The sequence below is a fragment of the Bos taurus genome, chromosome 26 (genome assembly GCF_002263795.3).
Source record: "Bos taurus isolate L1 Dominette 01449 registration number 42190680 breed Hereford chromosome 26, ARS-UCD2.0, whole genome shotgun sequence".
Classification (NCBI taxonomy): Eukaryota; Metazoa; Chordata; class Mammalia; order Artiodactyla; family Bovidae; genus Bos; species Bos taurus.
The window spans coordinates 51,765,555-51,787,284 of record NC_037353.1 but is presented as its reverse complement, the minus strand read 5'-3'; the positions used below and the strand labels follow the sequence as shown (position 1 = coordinate 51,787,284).

The 21,730-nt window shown below is 59.1% G+C and overlaps 1 protein-coding gene across 14 annotated transcripts in view; it reads right to left on the bottom strand.

Moving 5' to 3' along the window:
- The window catches only part of JAKMIP3 (Janus kinase and microtubule interacting protein 3), a 138,846-nt gene that overhangs the window by 47,898 nt on the left and 69,218 nt on the right, over positions 1–21,730 (bottom strand). The window lies entirely within an intron of this gene.

Sequence of the window (21,730 nt, the reverse complement as noted above, 5' to 3'; positions counted from 1 at the left end):
GGGGCCTCCCGGGCTGAGGACGGGGTTGCAGAGCCCGGGGCTGAGGGTGGGGCTCGAGTCTCGGGCAATCGCCACCCCCTCCCCCAACCCCCGGGAGGAAGAGGCCCCGCCCCTGAGCAAGTGGGGGCGGGGGCGGAGAACAGGAGACCTTCGCCTCGGAGACGCCCGCCCTGGGGTCGTACGGGGGTCTAGAGCCGGGCAGGGCTGGGAGGGGCTGGGCCCGGCCCCAGCGGCGGTGGGGAGGCGGGGTCCGTCCCGGCCCCGCCCGCAGGCTTCGCTGCCCAGTGAGAGTGGACACCCCTCCCACCCCCGCCGTCGGGCACCCGGACCCCAGAGCGACCCTCCCGGTCCCAGTGCACACGGAACGGGCAGAAAGGAACTGCTCATCACGACACGGAGCGCTCCGATTTCCATGAAATGATGCTTTACGAACCACGTTTTCGGATCATAACACAATTAACCAGAAGTGAAAACAATATTTATTTAGAAGGTACACTTAATGATTTCAAATTATAAAAATAATCATTTGAAAAATAAAACACTTCCGAACGATGCCTGAGTCAAAGTCCGGAAACTGGAACCAGAACTGGACTGTGATGGAGATCCTCCGTGTGACGCTTTTGTGTGAGACACACGTGTGTGTGACACACGCGTATGGGACAGTGCCGAGTGGGGTTCAGGGGAAGCTGTGTCGCCTTAGAAGAAGAAAAAAGAAAATAAGCAAGTGTCCAAGTTAAATCAGAAAAACAATAAGGGCTAAATTAATAAAAGGAGGAGGAAAAGGCAGAAATTAATACAACCAAATGATAGGCGCAGAAATTTTTGCCATAGGAAATGAGAGCAGGAGAATCGAAGACAAAAGCTGGTTGGTGACCAGCAAGAGGAAAGTGGGGGTTGGAGGGGGTGGAGGGGTGCGGAATGAGCCATAAGGACAAATTAACATTAGGAATGTAAAGGGGAAACCCTCTCACACAGAGGCTTTAAAAGATAAAAATATCATGAACCACTCAATTTGAAATCTTATTCCAATTGAACAAATTCCCAGGAAATTACGACTTAAAAAAATTGATTCAAGAAGAAAGAGAAGACCAAAAGTTTCTATGACATTTAAGGACATTTGACCACTAGCTGAAAATTGTCCTGCAAGACAACTCATTTCTGGGATTATTCAGACATATTCTACCAAATTCCCAAGGAATGAATGTTTCAGTCTTATACAAAGCAGGAAACCTCCCCAAATGATTCCGGGTCCAGCACAACTTTTAAAAACAAAGCCAGACAAGACTAGTCCAAGAAGCGCACTTTAGTCCAGTCTCTTAGGAAAGGACATAGAAGTCCTAAACAAATTATTAGCAAATTTCATCCTGTAAACCGTATATTTTTAAAAAGGGGTGACACTCATGAAGTTAGGTTCATCCCAGGAATGTGAGGGTGTGAAATAATACGAAATGTTATCTTAGATGAAAATACCTGATAATTTTTCTGACCTTGTCATAACGAAGAAGGAATTCATAGGGCCTGGACTCCATCGTAGGCCTGTTCATGCTGACCATGCTCAGCCACCTTTCCAAGGGACTCTGAACTCTGTGTTTAGTGCCTTTGAAAACAACAACCGAAGGATAAGACCCCCTCCAGACAGGGGAGCCTTGAAGATCCTATCTAGGTTACTCATCGCCTAAGAGAAAACATACACTATCACCCCTTCCTCCAGACAGGCCATAATTTTTCGGTATCAATCGGAGTGTAACCTCGGGCTTATTGATTATTGGCTGATTGTTTGACTGTTTGAGCACGTGAGCACATAGCACGTGAATGAGGGGGTCATTGGGATCGTATTTTCCTTGGTTTATGTAAGTCTAAAGGAGTTTGGAGTGGTGGGTTCAGACACGTACACACGGGGTATAAAAGGTTTTCACAAATGCTGGTCGGGGTCCTTGGCTAAGAGGAGACTCTGCCCTGAGCCCGCCGGTGTAATAAACTGCACTCCACTATCTGCATTGTCTTTCTGAGTGAGTTTGTTTCCCGGAACGCGTGGCTACAACAATAAGGCAGACATAAAAAGGCCAGATTTAGGCCAGACATAAAAAGATTAACCATAGTAGAAAATATTTCATAAAGTGATTGTATCAGAATTCAAAACTTCCATTCATTAGAAAGCACCATGTGGAAATGCAAGCCAGTCACCAGAGGCAGATGTTTGCTGTTTCCAGTTTTATTGAAATATAATTGATATATGACATTGTTCAAACCTAAGATATATAACATAGTGATTTAATATATGGACATATTGTGAAATCATGGCCACAAGTTTAATTCCATCACCTCACATGTGTGTGTTAGTCGCTCAGTCATGTCTGACTCTTTGCGACCCCGTGGACTGCAGCCTGCCAGGCTCCTCTGTCCATGGGATTCTCCAGGCAAGAATACTGGAGTGGGTTGCCCTTTCCTCCTCCAGGGGATCTTCCCGACCCAGAGATCCAATCTGTATCTCCTGTCTCCTGCACTGCAGGTGGATGCTTTACCTGCTGAGCCACTGGGGAAGCCTCAAGAAGACGCTTGCGGCGTGCAAGTGTTCATTGCAAATGGTGATTACGCGGCACTTTCAAGGTCACACTGTATGTGTATACACTTACGTATCAATGTGTCAGGAGAAGCAAATGCCCCAATATAAAAATGGGCAAAAGGCCTGAGTAGCTAAGAAGGAGCAGAGAGGGAAACAGTGACCCCAGACCACGAGGAGGAAGGGGCTTTATCGCCGTCCTGCGGGAAATGCAAACTAGCAAAAATTGGGAGGTCTGACCAGATGGAGTTGAAAGGCCCTGTTCCAAAAAGAGCTCCCCCAGAGCAGGGCTGGGTGTGCGTGCAGGCCTTGTCTGCTCAGGATGCATGTCAGTCTTCTCTTGTCCGGTTGAATATTCACGCAGCTTTGACTCTGCAAATGGACTCCTGGACAGACAGCTTCTCGGGCGCCAGGGCCGCCTGCCTCAGGCCTTTCTCTGCCAGGCTCCTTCTCAGCAGGGCTCCCTGGCACCTCCTGTGCCAGCTGTCTTCATGCTTTCACCAGCCAGCACTCCTGGGCCTCCTGTGTTTCCTCTGTCTGCCGCCTCCTCCAGGATGGCGGCTCTGTGGGGCTGAGTGTTCTGCCATGCTCTGCAGTGCTCTGAGCCCAGGGCAGTGCCCAGCACGTTCTAGACACCGGTACGTATCAGGAGAATAAAGGAATGAAGGTGTGCCTAGAGGGATGAACCGCCTGTGGCAGGCACGCCCGCAGTATTTCAGGGCCTGGTGCTGTGTGTGCTAAGTCACCTCGATCATGTCCGACTCTGTGCCCCATGGACTGAGCCCACCAGGCTCCTCTGTCCATGGGATTTCCCAGGCAAGGGTGCTGGAGTGGGTTGCCGTGCCCTCCTCCAGGGGATCTCCCCCATGCAGGGATCGAACCTGTGCCTCTTACGTCTCCTGCCTTGGCAGGTGGGTTCTTTACCCTTAGTGCCACCTGGGAAGCCCTTCAGGGCCTGGGCAAAGGGGTGACTGAGGCCCCCCTCACACACGTGTTGAAGCCTTCGGCACTGTGCCTCATCCTCGGTGAGGAGGCTTCCACGTCTCCTGCAGGCAGCAGCGCACCCCTGCAAACAGCCCTGGGGCAGGGGTTCCCACAGGCCCTGGGGGTGGGCTCAGGCTGTGGGGTGGGCATTTGGGGTCCTGGGCTCCCTGCATGTGTTCCAGAGGAGGGCCGTGGCTGTGCGTGGATGACTCCTCCGCGGGCTGGGGCAAAGTCTGAGGAGGGCAGAGTGGTCCTTCTAAAAGGGTGCCTTGGGCCTGCGAGGGACACTGGGTCCTGTGGGCTCTTGTTGGCAGGCGAGGCTTACGTGGAGCCCTGAGGGCCTGAGGCTCTGCATTCTAACAGGCTCCCAGGTGACGCTGGCCCTCCTTGGAGGTCAGAGACCGCGGGCGCAGGGCTGGGGGCAGGTGGGGTGGGGGAGCGTGCGTGAGGGGGCTCGTGTTCTCTCTCTAAGGAGACGTGACAGCCCCTGGAGACAGAGCTGCCAGCCTCCGAAAAGCTGCAGTTGGTCAACAAATGGCTAAACACGTTAGTGGGGCCTGGGAGGGGCCCCGGGGCCTGGACAGGCCAGCAGAGGATCCAGAATCAAATTAAGGAGCCCATTTAGTGTGGCAGGGCCAGTTTTGCCGCAGAGAGAATCGCATCAGAGGCCTGGGGCCTGAGCCAACGAGATTACCGCTCAGAGTAGGCTAGTGGGGGCACCTGGGCACCCCAGCTCATCCAGAGGGCACGAGCTCCTGCTGGTGAGAACATGCTGCTTCCTAAATGGGAGACACTGAGCCTGGTCCCGTGATGCCCAGTCTTCCTCACACTGTCCTCCCCAGGCTCCTCGGGCACCCCTGGCTGCCAGCCTGGAGGAGGGAGCACAGCCCGCCTGGAGGAGGGAGCACAGCCCGCCTGGAGGAGGGAGCACAGCCCAGATAGTCTCCTCATGTTTTGAAGTGAGGGTCACCCCGTGGGCCTTCTGGAGGGGGGCTGGACAGCTGAGGGCAGCAGGAGCCCAGGCCCACGTGGCCTCGTCACCTACACGTTTACACGTTGGCGCTTGCGGTCCACCTCTACACGGATTAAACCGTGAGCCACTGTGGCCTCTGACTTTCAACAGTGCCCAAAGGAGCCCAGGCGGTGAGCAGGATTGAGGGCCTGGGCGCGGGCGGAGGCAGTGGGGAACCGGCAGAACAGGCCTTCGGATGGTGAGGTTATGTTCAGGAGCCAACTTTATGAGCCCGATTCTTCTATCTCCTCAGATCTGGAAAAGCACTAAAATCCTTCACGGTGACGACTGCTCCTCGTGACTCACAGAAGCATCACAAGACCGGCTGAAACCTGCAAAAATGTGAGCTTGGTTGCACGCACCCCCTTCAAGGGAGTCGCGTTTGCACCGACCTTTCCCCGCCTCTCTGCTGCGGGCTCTCAGTCTGAGGCGCTGTCTCTGGACTGCAGTCTTCATTTTGCCCCAGATAAAGCGTGAGTCCCAGCTCTCACATTGGGCGTTGTTTTTCAGTCAGGAGCCTCCGCCCCCTCAGTGGGGAGCAGACCCTTCTCTGCCCCCTCGCCACACCCGTGCTGGCTCTGGGGGCAGCAGGGGCCGGGGGAGCTGGGCTGGGGTCCCTCCACCCCCAGGGCGCCCGGGGTGGGCAGAAGCCACAGTCCTGGGTTCGCCCCAGGACCCAGGCCTTGCGTTGCGTGTGTCCCTGGCCATGTGTCTGTTCCCGCCCCAGCTCAGTGCCCCCCACCTCCAGTGGGGGTCCCCCGCCGCTTCATGACGGCAACAGCGGCTGCTGGTCCGTCTTGTCCCTTCCGTGGGTCCCTGCACAGGGCCCAGCAGAGGTGGGCACAGTGGGAGCAGGACAGCGGCTCCCTGAGGGTCCCTGGGCTCCGTGGTCAGCTCCTTTTGATCCCCAGGGCCTGCTGCAGTTTCTCGAGCCCACCCAGTAATACCAACCCCTAACTAAGCAGGATACCCCCACCTCCACCCCAGGGCTGGGTCTTGGTGGTGTTAAGCCCATGGGGCATCCCCAGGTTCCAACATGTGACCCAGCAGGTCCCACTGGACGAGTCTCACTGGGAACAGAGGCAGAAGCCGGCTCTCCTGTCCTGTTAGATCCTGGTGGCTTGTGGCCTCCAGGCCCCCAGCCTCCCCTGGAGCCAGAGGCGGGGCTGGGGGGCTGGGGCCTGCTGCTCGGGAAGCAGCTCCAGCAGCTCACGGCCCTCCCACCCTCTGCTGCAGAAGGCCCTCCTCTGGCCAACGGCCGTGTTTTCATGCCCACCTCAGGGCTGGACTGTGTCCTGTCTATGAACGACTGAAACCCCTTCCCCTGCTGGTCATCAGGCCACTGCTTCCTTAAACGGGGTCATCTCTCACTTGCCTTTATCTGTTTTTAGTTTTTTAATTGAAATGACTGGCTTTCAAAGAAATACCACTTTATGATAAAAATCTGGTCAGTATGTTGTAGCCACACGTTCCGGGAAACAAACTCACTCAGCAGGACAATGCAGGTAGTGGAGTGCAGTTTATTACACCGGCGGGCCCAAGGCAGTCTCCTCTTAGCCAAGGGCCCGACCAGCATTTGTGAAAATCTTTAATACCCCATGCATCCGTGTCCAAACCCACCACCCCAAATTCCTTGGGACTTACATAAACCAAGGAAAATACAATCCCAATAACCCCCTCATTCACGTGCTCGTGCTCACGTGCTCAGTCAAACAATCAGCCAGTAATCAATCAGCCCGAGGTTGCACTCCGATAGATACAGGAAAGTGTATGGTGTGTCTGGAGGAAGGGGTGATTAGTGTATGCTTTCTTGTAGGCGATGAGTAGCCTGGATACGATTTTCAAGGCTCCCCTGTCTGGAGGGGGTCTGAGCCTCCTGTTGTAGTTTTCGCAGAGTTCAGAGTCCATTGGAAAGGTGGCTGAGCATGGTCAGCATGAACAGGCCTAAGATGGAGTCCAGGCCCTATGAATTCCTTCTTCAAATACAAAAACCAGAAGGAAGAAAACACGCGCCCACGGCCCGTGACAAACACGTGTTGTTACCTGAGGGGACAGAGTGCGCAGACGGCGCTGAACACACCGCCTGACAGCATCTCTGGTCACGAAGGGGACACACGCACGTTCCAGAAGGCGGGATGCCGCAGGAACGAGCCAAGCGGGAACCCGGCTGCCCTGGAGCGCCGGCTCAGCCCTGCGTCCAGACGCGCTTCTCTGGGGTCGTCTCGGGGGCTCTGCTCCAGGTCAGCCCCTCGGCCAGATGAGCGTGAACGTATCCACCATCCAGGAGGGGGAAAACGAGGAGGAGCTGGGAGTCAGGAGCCCCCGGTCATGGCCTTCCATTCTCTGTGAGTGGAAATAAACGCACGCTTCAGCGAGAGGCTCCATGGGGCAGGGCTGATCCTTCCCAGCTCACAGCCTTTGCAGGAGCTGGGCCCTGGGCACAGCCCTGCCTTGGAGGGGGCTGTGGGCTTGTGCGGTGCTTCTGCCGCCAGGGTCTCAACCACAGGAGAGGTCCTGCCGGAGCTGGGACAGACAAAGGCTGGCCCTGAGCCCTGGGTCCAAAGGCAGAGGGTGGGGGTGAGGTTCAGAAACGCACCCACAGAACCGGGCCAGGCCAGGGGCGGGAGAGGGCGCTGAGCAGCCTGGCTCCGGCTGCAGTCTAGGGGCGTGGGGAACATGCTGTTTCATTTCTCATTTGGCTAAAGCCTGTCTTCAGGGCTGCTTGGACGGCGTTATGAACGTTATCACAATCCTTATCACTGCCCTTCCTATACCGATAAGTAAAATACATGTGGTTTTATCAATAATAAAAGCTATCATTGTTTTCTACCTTAGTGATAGTGTAATAGCTATGTTTGCATATTGATGGGTGTGCTTGCATGCATGCTCACTTCGGTCATGTGTGAGTCTCTGCGAGCCCATAGGCTGCAGCCCGCCAGGCTCCTCTGTCCATGGGATTGTCCAGACAAGAACACTGGAGTGGGGTGCCATGTCCTCCTCCAGGGCATCTTCCTGACCCGGGGATCAAACTATATCTCCTATGCCTCCTGCACTGGCCGGCGGGCTCTCTACCACTAGCACCCCCTGTTGGATGGGCAGCGGCTTGGTATTTGCAGCAAGTTGAGGCAAACTGGATTGGGAGTTGTGTTACCGCTGCGCTGCACAGCGTCCTCTCCAGGGGACGTGGCAGATGTCCTCCACCAGCAGAGTGCCTGGACACCGCCTCCCGCTTGGCTGCGGACAGTGGGTTTGGCGCCTCAGATGCCGGGCGCTTGGTCCCAGTCCTGCCCCTGGACTGACTGCCAGGCCTGGAAGGGTCCCTGGGTCTGTTCTTCACACGCAGGCTCGTCCTGGCCGAGCGTGCATGTCCCCCGCCCCGCTGGCCCGCCCTCCGCACCGAGGCTTTCCGCTGACGCCTCCTGACTGGCTTCAGCTGCCTGCCTTTGAGCACGGCTGTCTGGAAGGCGTCTCCCACCCTGGGCGGGGTTGGGCCTCCCACATCTGCTGTGAATGTCAGCTTTCTTCTTGTCTTCTCATCTTCAGAATGACGCTCCATCTCCTTTTTACACTCTTCCCCTAAGACCCTCACTCTGCTAGGGGCTGGCCAGACTGCCGATGGCCCACCCCGAGGTGAGGGGACCACAGAGCCTCCTCCTCCTTGGTGTGGGCCCCCCGCCACGCCTCCTTCCCGCCGCATGGCGCTGGGCTGTGACCGTCGCTTCCCCCGTCACCTGCACCCCTGGTCCCCAGCTCCTGCCCAGCCTGTGGCTCCATCAGATCCAGGCCCATCAGCTGACCCTTCCCTGGGGCCCAGGCGTGCTTGGCACTGCCTCTGCAGGGTGCCCTGAAGCTCTTGACTGTACTGAGCCCTGATCTCTTCCTGGCAGCCGTCAAGAGCCTCCCACATGAGCGTGTCAGTCTCAGAGCAGGCGGGTGCTGGGCACCTCTGCAGAGACCGAGGCTCACCCACCTCAGGATCCTGCCTTGGTCAGGGGGCCGGGCCAGCACCAGAAGAAGGCTGGGCACAGAGCGGGGATGCCCACTGCTCGACATCTACTCTGCCCACCTCTTTATGTTAAAATAAAACTCAGATACAGAAAACCACACCAGGAAGACACGCAGCTGAGTGAGCGTCAGCTGGGCATTCTTAGAACAATCACCCCAGTCAAAGTAGGACTCAGCCAGCCACCCCCCAGGCCCAAGAAATGCCCTGCACCTCCAGGACCCCCGCCCCCCAGGACACACAGAGGGAAGCATTCCAAGCACCGACCCTGGAACCTCGTGACGGGCTTGTGGTGTTTCCAGGACTTTGGGAATAGGGTGGTGGTTGGATTCAAGGGAGGTGCTAAGGAAACCCACTCCTGAGGATTCGTGGACCTGGAGACCCAGGGATGGGACACTTTTTGGGTCACCCCTCAATTGCTGCTTCTTCAGAAAGGCCATGCAGACCCCTAGCCAGGTCACATCCCCCTGCCCCTTGGAGAGTCCCCTGCAGTGGGATACGCCCTGCAGTGGGACACGCCCTGCGGTGGGACACGCCCTGCCACGTGGGGACAGGTCTAGAGATGGTCCCATCTGGCTGGTCTGGTTTCTTAGGGTCTCTGGGAACACCTTCGCCCAGAGAAGCTGAGAGGGTCAGGCTGGGAGGAAGGTGCTGGGTCCTCCTACCCTCCGCAAGGCCACTCGCCATCTGGGGCCCATTTCCTCCAGGACAGACACCCGGGCTGGAGCAGGCACCCTCGGAGTGAGCCCTGTGGTGGGTTCAGGCCCTGGGTCAGCCCTGCTTCCCCACAGTCGCCCTTAGGAGCCAGGCAGGCCTGGTGAGCAGGTGGCTGCAGGGAGCCTTGGTCCCTCCGTGTGGGTGGGGAACCTGCCTGGATGCCCCCAGCAGGCCTGGCTGCCGCCTCCCAGCCCAGTGCCCCCTTGGGAACATGGGCTCCACCCTGGCCACGTCTGGCCCCACACACACCAGGGCCAGAGGGGGACCGCCGCCGGAACCCGGGAGCTCCTGGAGCTTGAGTTCTTGGAACTCAAACAAGGATGTACCGAGTGCACACATGTCCCGGGTGCAGGGTTGGGGGCCTGTTCAGAGGTGAAGTCAGAGGAAGTCTGCCATCCTAGCAACGTGCGGAGCCAGGGCTGCAGAGACAGTCGGTCAGGGGCTGTTTAGGGCAGCTGGTCCCCAGAGGGTAGGCGTTCCTTTTCTGGGTAACGAAATGTTCTGAAAAGGACCGTGGTGATGGTTCTACACACCTGTGAACACAGCGAAAGCATCGGACTGTAGGCTTCAGATAGGTGAAGTGTGTGCGCTGTGGGTTACAGCCCAGCAAGGCTGTTTTATTCATTTCTTTATTTTGAAGACAGCGTTCCAACAGAATTTTCTCAGCAGATGTTTCTAAGGGCTGGCAGTGTGAGGACAGGATCCCAGGCCAAGACCCAGCCTTGGCGCCCAGGTGCGGGGTGGCTGGCCTGCCCCCCGGGGCCTCACGGGCCTGGCCTTCCACTGAGGAGCCCACCGCGGACTGGTGGCCGCAGGGCGCCGGGGCCGCCCGGAGCAGGCAAGCCCCTGCTCCGCGCGTGCGGGAGTCTGTGGACTCCGGGTGTGGACGACACGAGCGGTCATGGAAATTTCCCACGATATGTAGGCCAAGATGACTCAAAGGCAAAGGAAACCTTTTTTAGCCTCATCCCTCCTAAGGATGACTTGAAAGGGCCATGGTTAAGGACACGTGCAGATAAGGTTTTATGGCTCTCTCACTCAGAGCGAGCTTGCTCTCAGCCTCCACGTGAGGACTGAGGGGGAGTGTGTGTGTGCTGGGGGTGGCGCTTATCTTTCATTGTTACAAAGAGTCTTCAGTAATAATTCTGAGGCTTTTGATTTTCCTGCCAGGAAGGCCTGGCAGGTTCCAGAAAGCAGCCTCTCCCACAGCAGCACTTTGGATACAGAGGGTGGGGGCTCTCTGTCTGTGTGCACTTCCACGGGAGGGGGTAGCTCCTGGCTGGACCTCCGGTGACGGGGGCTCCACGACCTCGGGCCCTCCAAGTGGCTCCAGCGGGAGCCTGCCAGCACCCCCTGGGGGGTCCTCTTTGTGACCTTGGAGACCAGCCCTTCATTTCTCGCCTCCTTTTCCGGGGACACCCCATGGTCTGGGGGGCTTGGCTGGCCCTGTGCACACTCCCGCTGGGAAGGGCCCAGCCCAGCTCAGGTCTGCGGACAGAGGGTACATCCCATGTGCTGGCCAAACCAGCTCCGGGAACTGCTCAGGTCAAAGGGTGCTACTGACCTGGGTTCGGAAGACACAGCAGCTGACCTCCCCCTCCCCCCAGACCCCCATCCCCCGGTTCTGATTGCAGCCCCGGACTGAGAACAGCCACCGCCAAGTGGACATTTCCGGGGAAGCGTGCCACCCACGTCCAGGGCCCCGTCAGTGCAGGCTCAGAGGCTCGGGCCTGCCCGAGACGTGGCGACACCCACAGGCCCTGGTGGCCCCGGGCTTCCCCAGAGCTGGCCAAGCCTGGTCGCCCACGGAATCCTCTGCCCAGGCCGCCCGTCTCTCAGAGCGGGGGTCCCGGGAGCCGCCCTGTGGGCTGGAAGCGAGCTGCACGGCTCACGGTGGGTGGGGCCCTTTTTACTAAGGACGGTGAGTGGGTTCAGGGGCTGTGCCCGCCCTGGGAGTAATGTCTGCTTTTGGAGACAGTGGGAGCTTGTTCTCGGTGGACATTCTCTGAATCACCAAACTCAAGGTGAGCCGTTGCGTTCGGGCTGGTGAGCGTGGCAGGCGGAGCCGGGGGCCTAGAGGGCGTCCCAGGCTCACGGCAGCCCATCCCCAGCAGCCCTGCTGTCTCCTTCCAAACCGGGCTGGGCCCGTGCAGCCGTGCAGTGAGAGCTCTGGAAAGGGCCACCTCTTTGCCCAGGTGAGCCTGGCCCCTGTGCTGGGCATCCCTGAGCCGGAGGGGCCGTCCTCACCTGTGAGCTCACACACACACCCGACCCCGGAGGGGCTTGTGTCCGTGAGGGGGGGCCGGGGCTGTGAGGGCTCAGGCCGGGACAGGGCCCTTGCATTGAGCTGAGCCCCGGGGTGTCTTGCTGAAGCCCCTGGCCCTTGGCTCTCCCATGCCCTCCAGGCCCAGTCTCCCCGCATGCCAGGCCAGGCCAGGCCAGGACCGGACCCCTGCCCCCGCCCCCACGATAACCTGGGGCTTGGTGCCCTGGGTCCCTGTGGGTCACACCCAGAGTGGACCAGTCACAGCAGAGAGTTGGCCTGGCCCCAGCATGAACTGCTGCCCAAGGCCAGCACCCCTGGCATGACCACCAAGCCCCTCCTGATGTGGAGGCGGCTGTGCTGTCCGGGGAGCAGTCCTTCCACCGAGCAGGTGGTGTGTCCTGGGCAAAACTGTCCTGATTGTAAGTAGGTGGCTCACATTTCAATTTGGCAAAAATATTGCAAGACATCCCAGAGGAGGCCGCCGGAGGCTGCGCAGGGGAGCTGAGGCTCCAAGGAAACCCCGAGAAAGGGGGCTGTGGGGTCTCCTCTGGTCGGGCAGGAGGCTCTGGGGGTGCAGGGCCATGCTCTGCACACCCAGGAAGGCCGTTCAGGGCCCTCACAGGCTGCAGCAAGGCAGCAAGAGGGGCATGAAGCCTGCAGCCCTGCTGGGATCTCCCCCGCCGAGAATAGGTGTGAGAGCGGCCTCTCCACGCCCCTCCTCAGAGCGGCCTGGGGCCCTCGCCTCCCGGACAGTGCAGCCCCATGTCCCTGGAGACCCACCTGGACCTCGACCTTCCAGCCGGCGCCTTGCGCCAGGCCGCCCGGCACCTCAAAATGGAGGTGCTGGGGTGCCCTGGGGAGCAGCCAGCGGACCTCCTGTCCTCTCCTGACGACCCTGCGCCATCTGAGTTGACTGAACTGGGGTGTGAAGTGACTCCAGGAAGGTTAGGGGGACGCAAGGGGCCGCAGCGAGGGGGCAGTGGTAGGGGGGGCCCTGACGTCAGCCAGGGGCTGGGCTCCTGGGGCCCCGCGTCTGGGGCTGGACGAGAAGGTGTGCGGGCCCACCGTGGGCGTGTGTGAACCTCCTCTCAGCCGTCATCACGGGTCCCGGGCTTTGTCGGAGACGGGGGCTCTCCCAGGAGATTGAGAAGTCCCAAGTCTAGGCCTTGCCGCTCCGGGGGGACCCTGGCATTAGCACCTCTATGAAGCGGCCCTCGTCCTTGAGAAGCCGGACACCTCGCAAACCGACACAGGTGCCCACGCCCCGACCACGCCAGAGCTCCGGGCCCTGTGAGCTGCCAGCAGCCTCTCGGGTGCCCAGGCCGAGTCCAGCAGGGCTGACGTGAGCTCGAGGCTCCAGGCGTCATGCAGGCTGTCTGGCAGGGCCCCACGGCTCAGGCCTCGTCAGCCACTGGATTCTCAGTGGCCAGTTCTAGGCCCAGCGCCCCGAGAACCCATCTCATGTACCCGCCTGGAGCCGACACTGCAGAGCCCAGTCCACCTCCATCCAGCAGCCCCAGGCGGTCCTGGGGAGGCCTGCCCCAGGCCCAGAGGTCACAGCGAGCTGGCCCAGCTCGCCGCCTGCCAGTCCCGGCCGACGTGAGTTTATAGCTTACTGTGCAAACCAGGAAGAAACCCTCGGAAGCGCTCAGAACACTCAGCAGCATCCCGAGTCGGCATGCGAGGGGACCGTGGCCACCTGGACAGACGGACCTCCTGGTGGACTGGAAGAGGTCAAGCTCTAGACAGTGACCTACCACACCCAGGTCAGCAGGGGGCAGAAACCAAAGCGCTTTCCACGTTCACTTCCTCAAGCCTAAGGGCTGAGATGGGGCATGCCCTTGGAGTGTCCTTGGGGATGTGAGGGGACAGCCCAGCCCTCTCCACAGGAAGTGAGCTAAGTCCCTGGCAAGACCCTCACAGGGCCCAGCAGAGCCTGGACCTGCTGCCCTGGCTGTGGAGGCTTGTGGGTCAAACGGGGAAGGGGCATTCCCCACCCGACAACCAGGGTCTGGGGGCATACCCTTCCCCTGAGCCATGTCTGCAGTCCTGCCTGACCCTGAAGGTGGTCAGCCTGCACACCCCTGGGCCCTTCGGGGCTCCAGACTCTTGTCAGCAAACAGGGACCCAGTCGACAGCTTTCCTCCACGTGGAACTGACCTCCCTTCTGGAGCCTCTGGGACAGTCCTGGGCCCCGCGCTTCACCGCGGGGGCAGGACGCCGGGGTCGCACATGGGGCAGACCCAGTCCTGCTGGGACCGGCCACTCCCAGACACGGGGTCCTTGCCCTGCTCTCGGGGCTCCAGGGAGCCGGGAGGACTATGGTTGATTTTTTTTCTAATTTCACAGTCTTTTCTTCTGGAGTGATCTGTTCTCCCCCAAGTTTATTTTTAAGTTTATTTCACTGATTCCAGATCTTCAGTCTTACTCAGAACGGCAACATTTAGGTCCATCAGTTTACGCCTGCGGATGGCTGTTGGCGCCTCCCAGAACTGTGGCAAGCAGTGCTTCCCACCTCACTGTGCTTTACACACCCTGGGCTTGTGGTTTTGCTGGTCTCTGACCCAAGAGCTATCGTAGAGGATTTTCTTTAATTTTTAGCTGCTGGGGGTCTCCATGTAAGCTGTCAGGGTGGCCCTGTCCAACAGGGAGGAGGGCTCCAAGCCCAGCTCCCCCTTATCCTTGGGTGGCTCTGGTCTGGAGCCAGGCCCCTCTGTCCCTTCTCCTGGGGGTAGGGGGCACTGGGGATCCCTTCTCAGAAGTGACGGGTCAACATACCTGCAGCCTGGCCCCAGTGCATAAGCTTAAACTACTTCACGGCTGTAATCAAGTTGTCATCCACGTCTAGTTCATTTCATTGCAGTGAAAATACATGATCTCTGTAAAAAAATTATTTTTGGAATTACTGAGGTCTAGCAGGTGGCACCAGTGGTAAAGAACCCACTTGCCAATGCAGGAGACACGAGATGCAGGTTCGATCTCTAGTCGAAAAGATGCCCCGGAGGAGGGCATGGCAGCCCACTCCGGTATTCCTGCCTGAAGAAGCCCATGGCCCGAGGAGCCCGATGGGCTACTGTCCGTAGTGGTCACACAGAGTCGGACATGACTGAGCGACTGAGCACACACACACAGTATACAAACGCAGTTTAGAAAGCTCTAAGTATGCTTGCAAACAAATCTGTTCTTTATATGACACATGGCATTTGGTGGGACAAGTAGTTCTACTTTGTTATTTAAATCTTAATCTCCCTCAGTGTCATTATCTCCCAGAACGAATGGACCCTGTAAGTGGACCTCGGCATCCCGAGTGTCTGCTGTCTTACTTGATATGCTGTTCAAACCCAAAGCTCCGTGCCTTCATGCTCCACCACGTTCTGTTACATCCTGTCTCCTCTCACCTTGCCGGCTCCTCCTCCTTCATGGAAACCAGGGCCCCCCCTAGAGCTTACGGCCTCCCTGACTACCTGCAAGTCTTTTGACTCCAGAGATTTGTTCTTCTGAGTCATGAGAATGGTGGCGTTGTGTCTCCTTACACAGGGCTGTGATGTGAGCTCCATGACCTGTGTCTGTGTGTCGTCAGTGGTGTGTGATGGTGTGTGTGTGTGTTGTGTTGTGGGGGGGATCCACCAGGTGCCGTGCGGTTTTGTGTTCCTCCCTGTCTTTGGGGGGTCTCTTACTGGGAAGTTTAAGAGGACACCTGGCGTAGCAAGTGGCAGCCACATATTTTTAATGGGAGACTTTTTTCCAAGTGATTTTGAAGTTAATGAAAAACAACACAATGTTTTTATTCCAGAAAATGGCTTTCATAAATCTTTTTATTTTCCGTTGCTTCATGAAAGACACACTTAGGAATAAAAAAAAAAGATGCAGAATCAACAAGGTATAATTTCCTGTCATTATCCATCTTTAGGAAGCAATTTCCTCCCTAAATATAACAGCATCCTAACACTTGAAGCAGAGAAAAGAACCCACAGACAAGGCGAGGGCTGTGAGTCCAAGGTCGGAAACAGCAGGACCGTCTCTTGCTGACCTCATTCTGGGAAACACAGGACCGCGCGCCTGCAGCTGGACAGCCCTGGGTGGGGGAGACCAGCAGGCCGACCAGGAGGGGGCAGGGCCTCCGCCTCCTGGCGTCTGCTGCTCGTGTTTGCTGAGGCAAAGGCAGCCAAAACCACAAGGAACTGCTGGGAAGTTTCAGAGTCAGGGCTTGTGAGAACTGCCCTTTCCGGCCAGAGGGCTCTGGGGTCTTGGTCCGGCTCTCCACGTCCATTCTCACTCACCCCCAGCTCCAAGCGGCCGGTGGTTCAGGCCCCACCCACCGCAGAGTCGCCTCGCGCCCCGCCCCCCCAACCCTGTGCTCCCACAGAACTGCTGTTCCCACCCCACACAGGCCCTGCCTTCAAGTGGTCCTCCTCCTCCCCTCTCAGCCCAGGGGCGCTGGGAGGCCTGGCCGCCAGAGTACTGGCTGTGCAAACCTGCTGTGCGGAAAGCGCCAGTGAGGCGATGTCCCTCAGGCTCTTTCCCCTGGACCAGAAGATGCTGAAGAAACGGCAGTTCACTCCAAAGGACCAAGGCACCCACACACACGAGTGAGCACGTACACATGTGCACAGGAGCACATACACGTGTGCACAGGGCACATACACACGAGTGAGCATGTACACGTGTGCACAGCGCACATACACACGAGTGGGCATGTACACGTGTACACAGTGTGTACACACACGAGTGAGCACATACACGTGCACAGGAGCACATACACGTGTGCACAGTGCACATACACACGAGTGAGAATGTACACATGTGCACAGTGTGTGCACACACGAGTGAGCACATACACGTGTGCACAGTGCATATACACACAAGTGAGCTCATGTGTACACAGTGTATATACACACGATTGGGCATGTACACGTGTGTGCACAGTGTATACCCATACGAGTGAGCATGTACACACATGCACAGTGTGTACACATATGAGTGAGCACATACACATGCACAGGAGCACATACACATGCGCACAGTGCACATACACATGAGTGAGCTCACGTGTACACAATGTATATACACATAAGTGAGCATGTACACACGTGCACAGTGTGTACACACACAAGTGAGCACATACACGTGCACAGGAGCACATACACGTGTACACAGTACACATACACACGAGTGAGCATGTACACGTGTGCACAGTGCACATACACATGAGTGAGCTCATGTGTACACAATGTATATACACATGAGTGAGCATGTACACATGTGCACAGTGTGTGCACACATGAGTGAGCACATACACGTGCACAGGAGCACATACACGGTGCACAGTGCACATACACACGAGTGAGCATGTACACGTGTGCACAGTGTGTGCACACACGAGTGAGCACATACACGTGCACAGGAGCACATACACATGTGCACAGTGCACATACACACAAGTGAGCTAATGTGTGCACAGTGTATATACACACGAGTGAGCATGTACACGTGTGCACAGCATATACACATGGGTGAGCTCACAGTGTATACACACATGACTGAGCATGTACACATGAGCACATGAGCACACACATGTGTGCATAGGAGCACATGTGCCTACACACATGTACGCACCCAGCACCCTCCCCCCATTCCACACATGCGTCCCCCAGGAGGGGAGGGGGAGGCGCTTCCACACCAGCCAGGCGGTCCAGTGACACAGGGCGGGGACAGGTAGGCGGCTTCCCCGCTCCCCTCTGGCGAGGTGACCTGCTCTAGAAACCCTTCCAGTAACAAACCGCCCGGCCTGCCAATTGCACACAGGAACTGGGCTGCTGGGGGCAGGACCAGCCTGGGACATTCGGGAGGCACCTCGGGTGCTCGGTGCCAGGGAGAGATTACCAGAGGCCGTGGGGCCAGGGCTGCCCTGGGGGCCGGGGAGGGGGAGGGGTGGGTGGCCCCCAGGCCTGCAGGGAGCGGGGACTCAGGCCTGGCCCCCGTGGGGCTCCACGCAGCTCCGCAGGAGGTGAAGGTCAGGTCATGTTCTTTGCTGAGGCTGGAATTCTGACATCAGATTTTCCATGCTCTGCTTGGAGGAGGAGCTGGCAGTGCAGGGCGGGAATAGCGGGCGGGGCGGGGCGGGCAGGGGCCTGGAGGCTGCCAGGCACCCACAGCTCAAGGCCCGAGGGCTCCACTGGCCCTGGCCTGACTGTGCCCAGGTCTGGGCTGCCCACGCTCAGCTGCCTGGCGCATCCCGGCCATCGGCCAGCGTGCGACTTTCTCATCCCAGCAGGGGCCTTGCTGAGTCACACGGGGCTGCGTTAGGGACTCTAAAAATAGCCTGATGGCCGGGCCAGTGCAGGAGTTATTAATAGGCTGGGACAGAGCCCCTCCCCCCAGGGGGCCTCCCTTCTAAGGGCTGGAAGAGCTTCGGCCTTGGCCAGGGAGGCCGAGCTGCTGGCCATCCCACCCTGCACGCTCTGGCCCGTCCACCCTTCAGGGCCAGGGCTTGCTGCTCCTTCATCTGAACCCCCCCGACACCCTCTTCTGCCCCTAACCCCACAGTGTGCCCTGAGGGTGCTCTCCAAGCTCAGAGTGCCCCCAAGAGCCTGCAGACGGGGGAGCCCCTCGTCCAGATGATCGGGGATCTCGAAGAGAGCCCAGAGCCGAGGAACTGCCCCAGCCGCGGCCACTCTGGGACGGGAGGGGTCTGGAAGCCCCAGGCCCCAGCCCATTACCACACTGGGGGTGCGGGGGGGTGTCCCTAACGGCCAGGCTGTGTTTGTTTCCACAGGAAAACCAGCTGCCAGGCAGCACCTCTTGGGCCCCCCTGTTCCTGTGAGCCCGTGGACCTCGGAGTGGCCGTGTCCTCCAGTGCAGGAGCAGGGACCCCTGACACGGTCTGCGGGTGGACCCCAGAGTAGAAGGCTGTGCTCCAGGCCCCCCCCTGAAGCTCGTGGATGAGCCTCCAGACAGGGGGCTGACCCGAGGGCAGGCACTGCTGGGCCAGAGGACCCCCCGCCAGGCTCCGGCCACTTCTCCCTCTCCCTGTCACCCACCATCTGACCTGGCACTTTTGTAACCGGAGGCTTTGCGACTGAGAAAACCCCAGTGCACACTCAGCCACTGCACCACCGACCCTGGGACCCCTGGAGGGGCGCCCGCCCCAGGGCTGGACTCTGGGGCCCCAGGAGGGGCGCCTACCCCAGGGCTGGACTCTGGGGCCCCAGGAGGGGCGCCTACCCCAGGGCTGGACTCTGGGACCCCGGGAGGGGCGCCCACCCCCAGGGCTGGATTCTAGGGCCCCGGGAGGGGCGCTCACCCCCAGGGCTGGACTCTGGGACCCCGGGAGGGGTGCCCACCCCCAGGGCTGGACTCTGGGGCCCCAGAAGGGACGCCCACCCCCAGGGCTGGACTCTGGGACCCCGGGAGGGGTGCCCACCCCCAGGGCTGGACTCTGGGGCCCCAGAAGGGCGCCCACCCCCCAGGGCTGGACTCTGGGACCCCGGGAGGGGGCGCCCGCCCCCAGGCTGGATTCTAGGGCCCCGGGAGGGGCGCTCACCCCCAGGGCTGGACTCTGGGGCCCCGGGAGGGCGCCCGACCCCCAGGCTGGATCTAGGGCCCCGGGAGGGGCGCTCACCCCCAGGGCTGTAGATCCTTTGGGAATATTCTGGGAATGTTTCCCAAATCTCATTATAATAAGATGTTAAAAAAGGACTGTGCCTCAAAGAAACACCCCAGGTCTATCAAGTTCCCAAGGAGTGCGGGTCTGCAGGGAAGGACACAGGGAGGCCCATCGGCTGGATGCAGGTGCCAGCAGTGAGGGCCAGGCCCCTGGCTAACTCCTCCTACTCGTCATTACTGTGTAACCCACGTCTCCTCTTGGAAATTTAAAGGAAAAGGTTGGGTTTTTTAATTTAAAGTTAGAGTACTCGTCTCTGGTCATGTTTTGGTTACTTCATAATAACAATTTTTAGAAGTAAGGAAACCATTTTCTCTCTTCACCTCTGAAGGAAGAGGTTCTTTCTGTTAAACGACTTTTTAAAATACACATTTCATGTAGTCGTTTACCTTGGGAGTTTCGCCATTTTCTTTCTTTGTTTCCGATATCTTAAAAGCTTCACGTTCCTGCAAAAACCAGTTGAGATTTTTTGAGTTGTTGATGGGCTCTGCCAGGTTTAAATGCACAGGTTAGTATTTCCGGGTCATCATCTGAGCAGACAGGGTGGTCTCAGGACCAGCCGGTGGTCCGCCGTGTTCACCAGTTCAGGGCAGTTTGCTCTGAGAGTTTGGATGGTGCATCTTCCCAGCCTGGGCAGGAACAGGAACCGAGGCCTGGGTCTCTCTGAGCTCACTGTCTGGGGCTTAGCTCTGGGGTGGAGAGAACTGGAGGCACCGGGTGGGGCAGGGGGATTGAGAGAGGGCCCATGACACACTGAATTTGGAAGGACGGAGGCCCAGCCTTCTCCACTCGCCAGAGGTGACGTCCACACGGTGGAGCCAGGCCTTTTCTCTTCAGAGCGCTAGGCTGCGTATGTGGGACCATGTAGGAGCCAGCCAGGCCGTGGGGGCTGAGTGCCTGGGGTAGGAGGGGGACCCAGTTCTGAACCATAAATACCACCTGGGACACTGCCGTTTCCTGGCATCTGTGCAACCCTAACGGGTGGGCTCTCGGTTACCACAGGCGAAGTTTCTGGGCAGGCAGCACTGGACCACGGAACCACCCCCGCCCGAGTGTGCGGCTGCTTCCAGCTGCACCAGGAGAAACCATAGGCACAGGGGACCCAGGAAGTGGGAGAGTTGTAGGCGGGGACGGTGAGGGGAGGGAGGGGCTGTAGGCGGGGACGCTGGGGAGGGGGAGGGGCTGTAGGCGGCGTGGTAGGGAGGGCGAGGCGGGACTGAGGGGGTGGGAGGGGCTGTAGGCGGGGACACTGAGGGGGTGGGAGGGCTGTAGGAGCGGCTGGTGAGGGCAGTGGGAGGGATGTAGGTGGGGATAGTGGGGGGAGTGGGAGGGTTGTAGGTGGGGATGCTGAGGGAGTGGGAGGCCTGTAGGAGGGGATGCTGAGGAGATGGGAGGAGCTGTAGGTGGGGATAGTGGGAGGAGTGCGAGGGCTGTAGGAGGGGACGCTGAGGGAGTGGGAGGGGCCGTGGGCGGGGATGGTGGGGGAGTGGGAGGGGCTGTATGAGGGGACGGTGGGGGAGTGGGAGGGGCTGTAGGCGGGAGACGGTGGGGGAGTGGGAGGGGCTGTAGGAGGGGACGCTGAGGGAGTGGGAGGGGCTGTAGGCGGGGACGGTGGGGGAGTGGGGAGGGCTGTAGGAGGGGACGCTGGGGAGTGGGAGGGGCTGTAGTGGGGATGGTGGGGGGAGTGGAGGGGCTGGGTGGCGGGACGGTGGGGGAGTGGGAGGGGCTGTATGAGGGGACGGTGGGGGAGTGGAGGGGCTGTGGGCGGGACTGTGAGGGAGTGGGAGGGCTGTGGGCGTGGACTGTGGAGGGACTGAGGGGCCGTAGGAGGGGACGGGTGGGGGAGTGGGAGGGGCTGTGGGCGGGGACTGTGAGGGAGTGGGAGGGGCCGAGGAGGGACGGTGGGGAGTGGGAGGGCTGTAGGCGGGGACGGTGGGAGTGGGAGGGGCTGTAGGAGGGGACGCTGGGGAGTGGGAGGGCTGTAGGTGGGGATGGTGGGGGGAGTGGGAGGGGCTGTGGGCGGGGACTGTGAGGGAGGGGAGGGGCCTGTAGGAGGGGACGGAAGGCGGGGACGAGGGAAGTTGAGGGGCTGTAGGAGCGGCTGGTGAGGGCAGTGGGGAATGTAGGTGAGATGCTGAGGGCACTTACTAACACGCTCTTCACGTAGCCAGCGGTCTCCAGGGTCTGGAAGACAGGAGGGACCTTGGAGCTTAGGGTCACAGACCTTGCCCGCGCAAGCCCCAGGGTCCCGCCGCCCCAGTCTCTCCCCTTCCCTATGAAGATTCCCGTGGCTCTCCTCAGACCCTTCCCTGAGAGGGCGGGCTCCCTGGGCTTGGTCCTTCCTCCCTAGGCTGACGCCGCAGGGGAGAGCCTTCAGAGGCAGGGTGGGAGTGCATTTGTAGCCAGGGTGCTTTCGTTTTCCTCTTCCCCTCGTGTATTCCTATTATTGAGGGGATGGACGGTCACTGGCCACTGAAGGGACGAGAGCACTGACCTCAGGCCCTGCCGGAAGGCTGGGTGGCCAG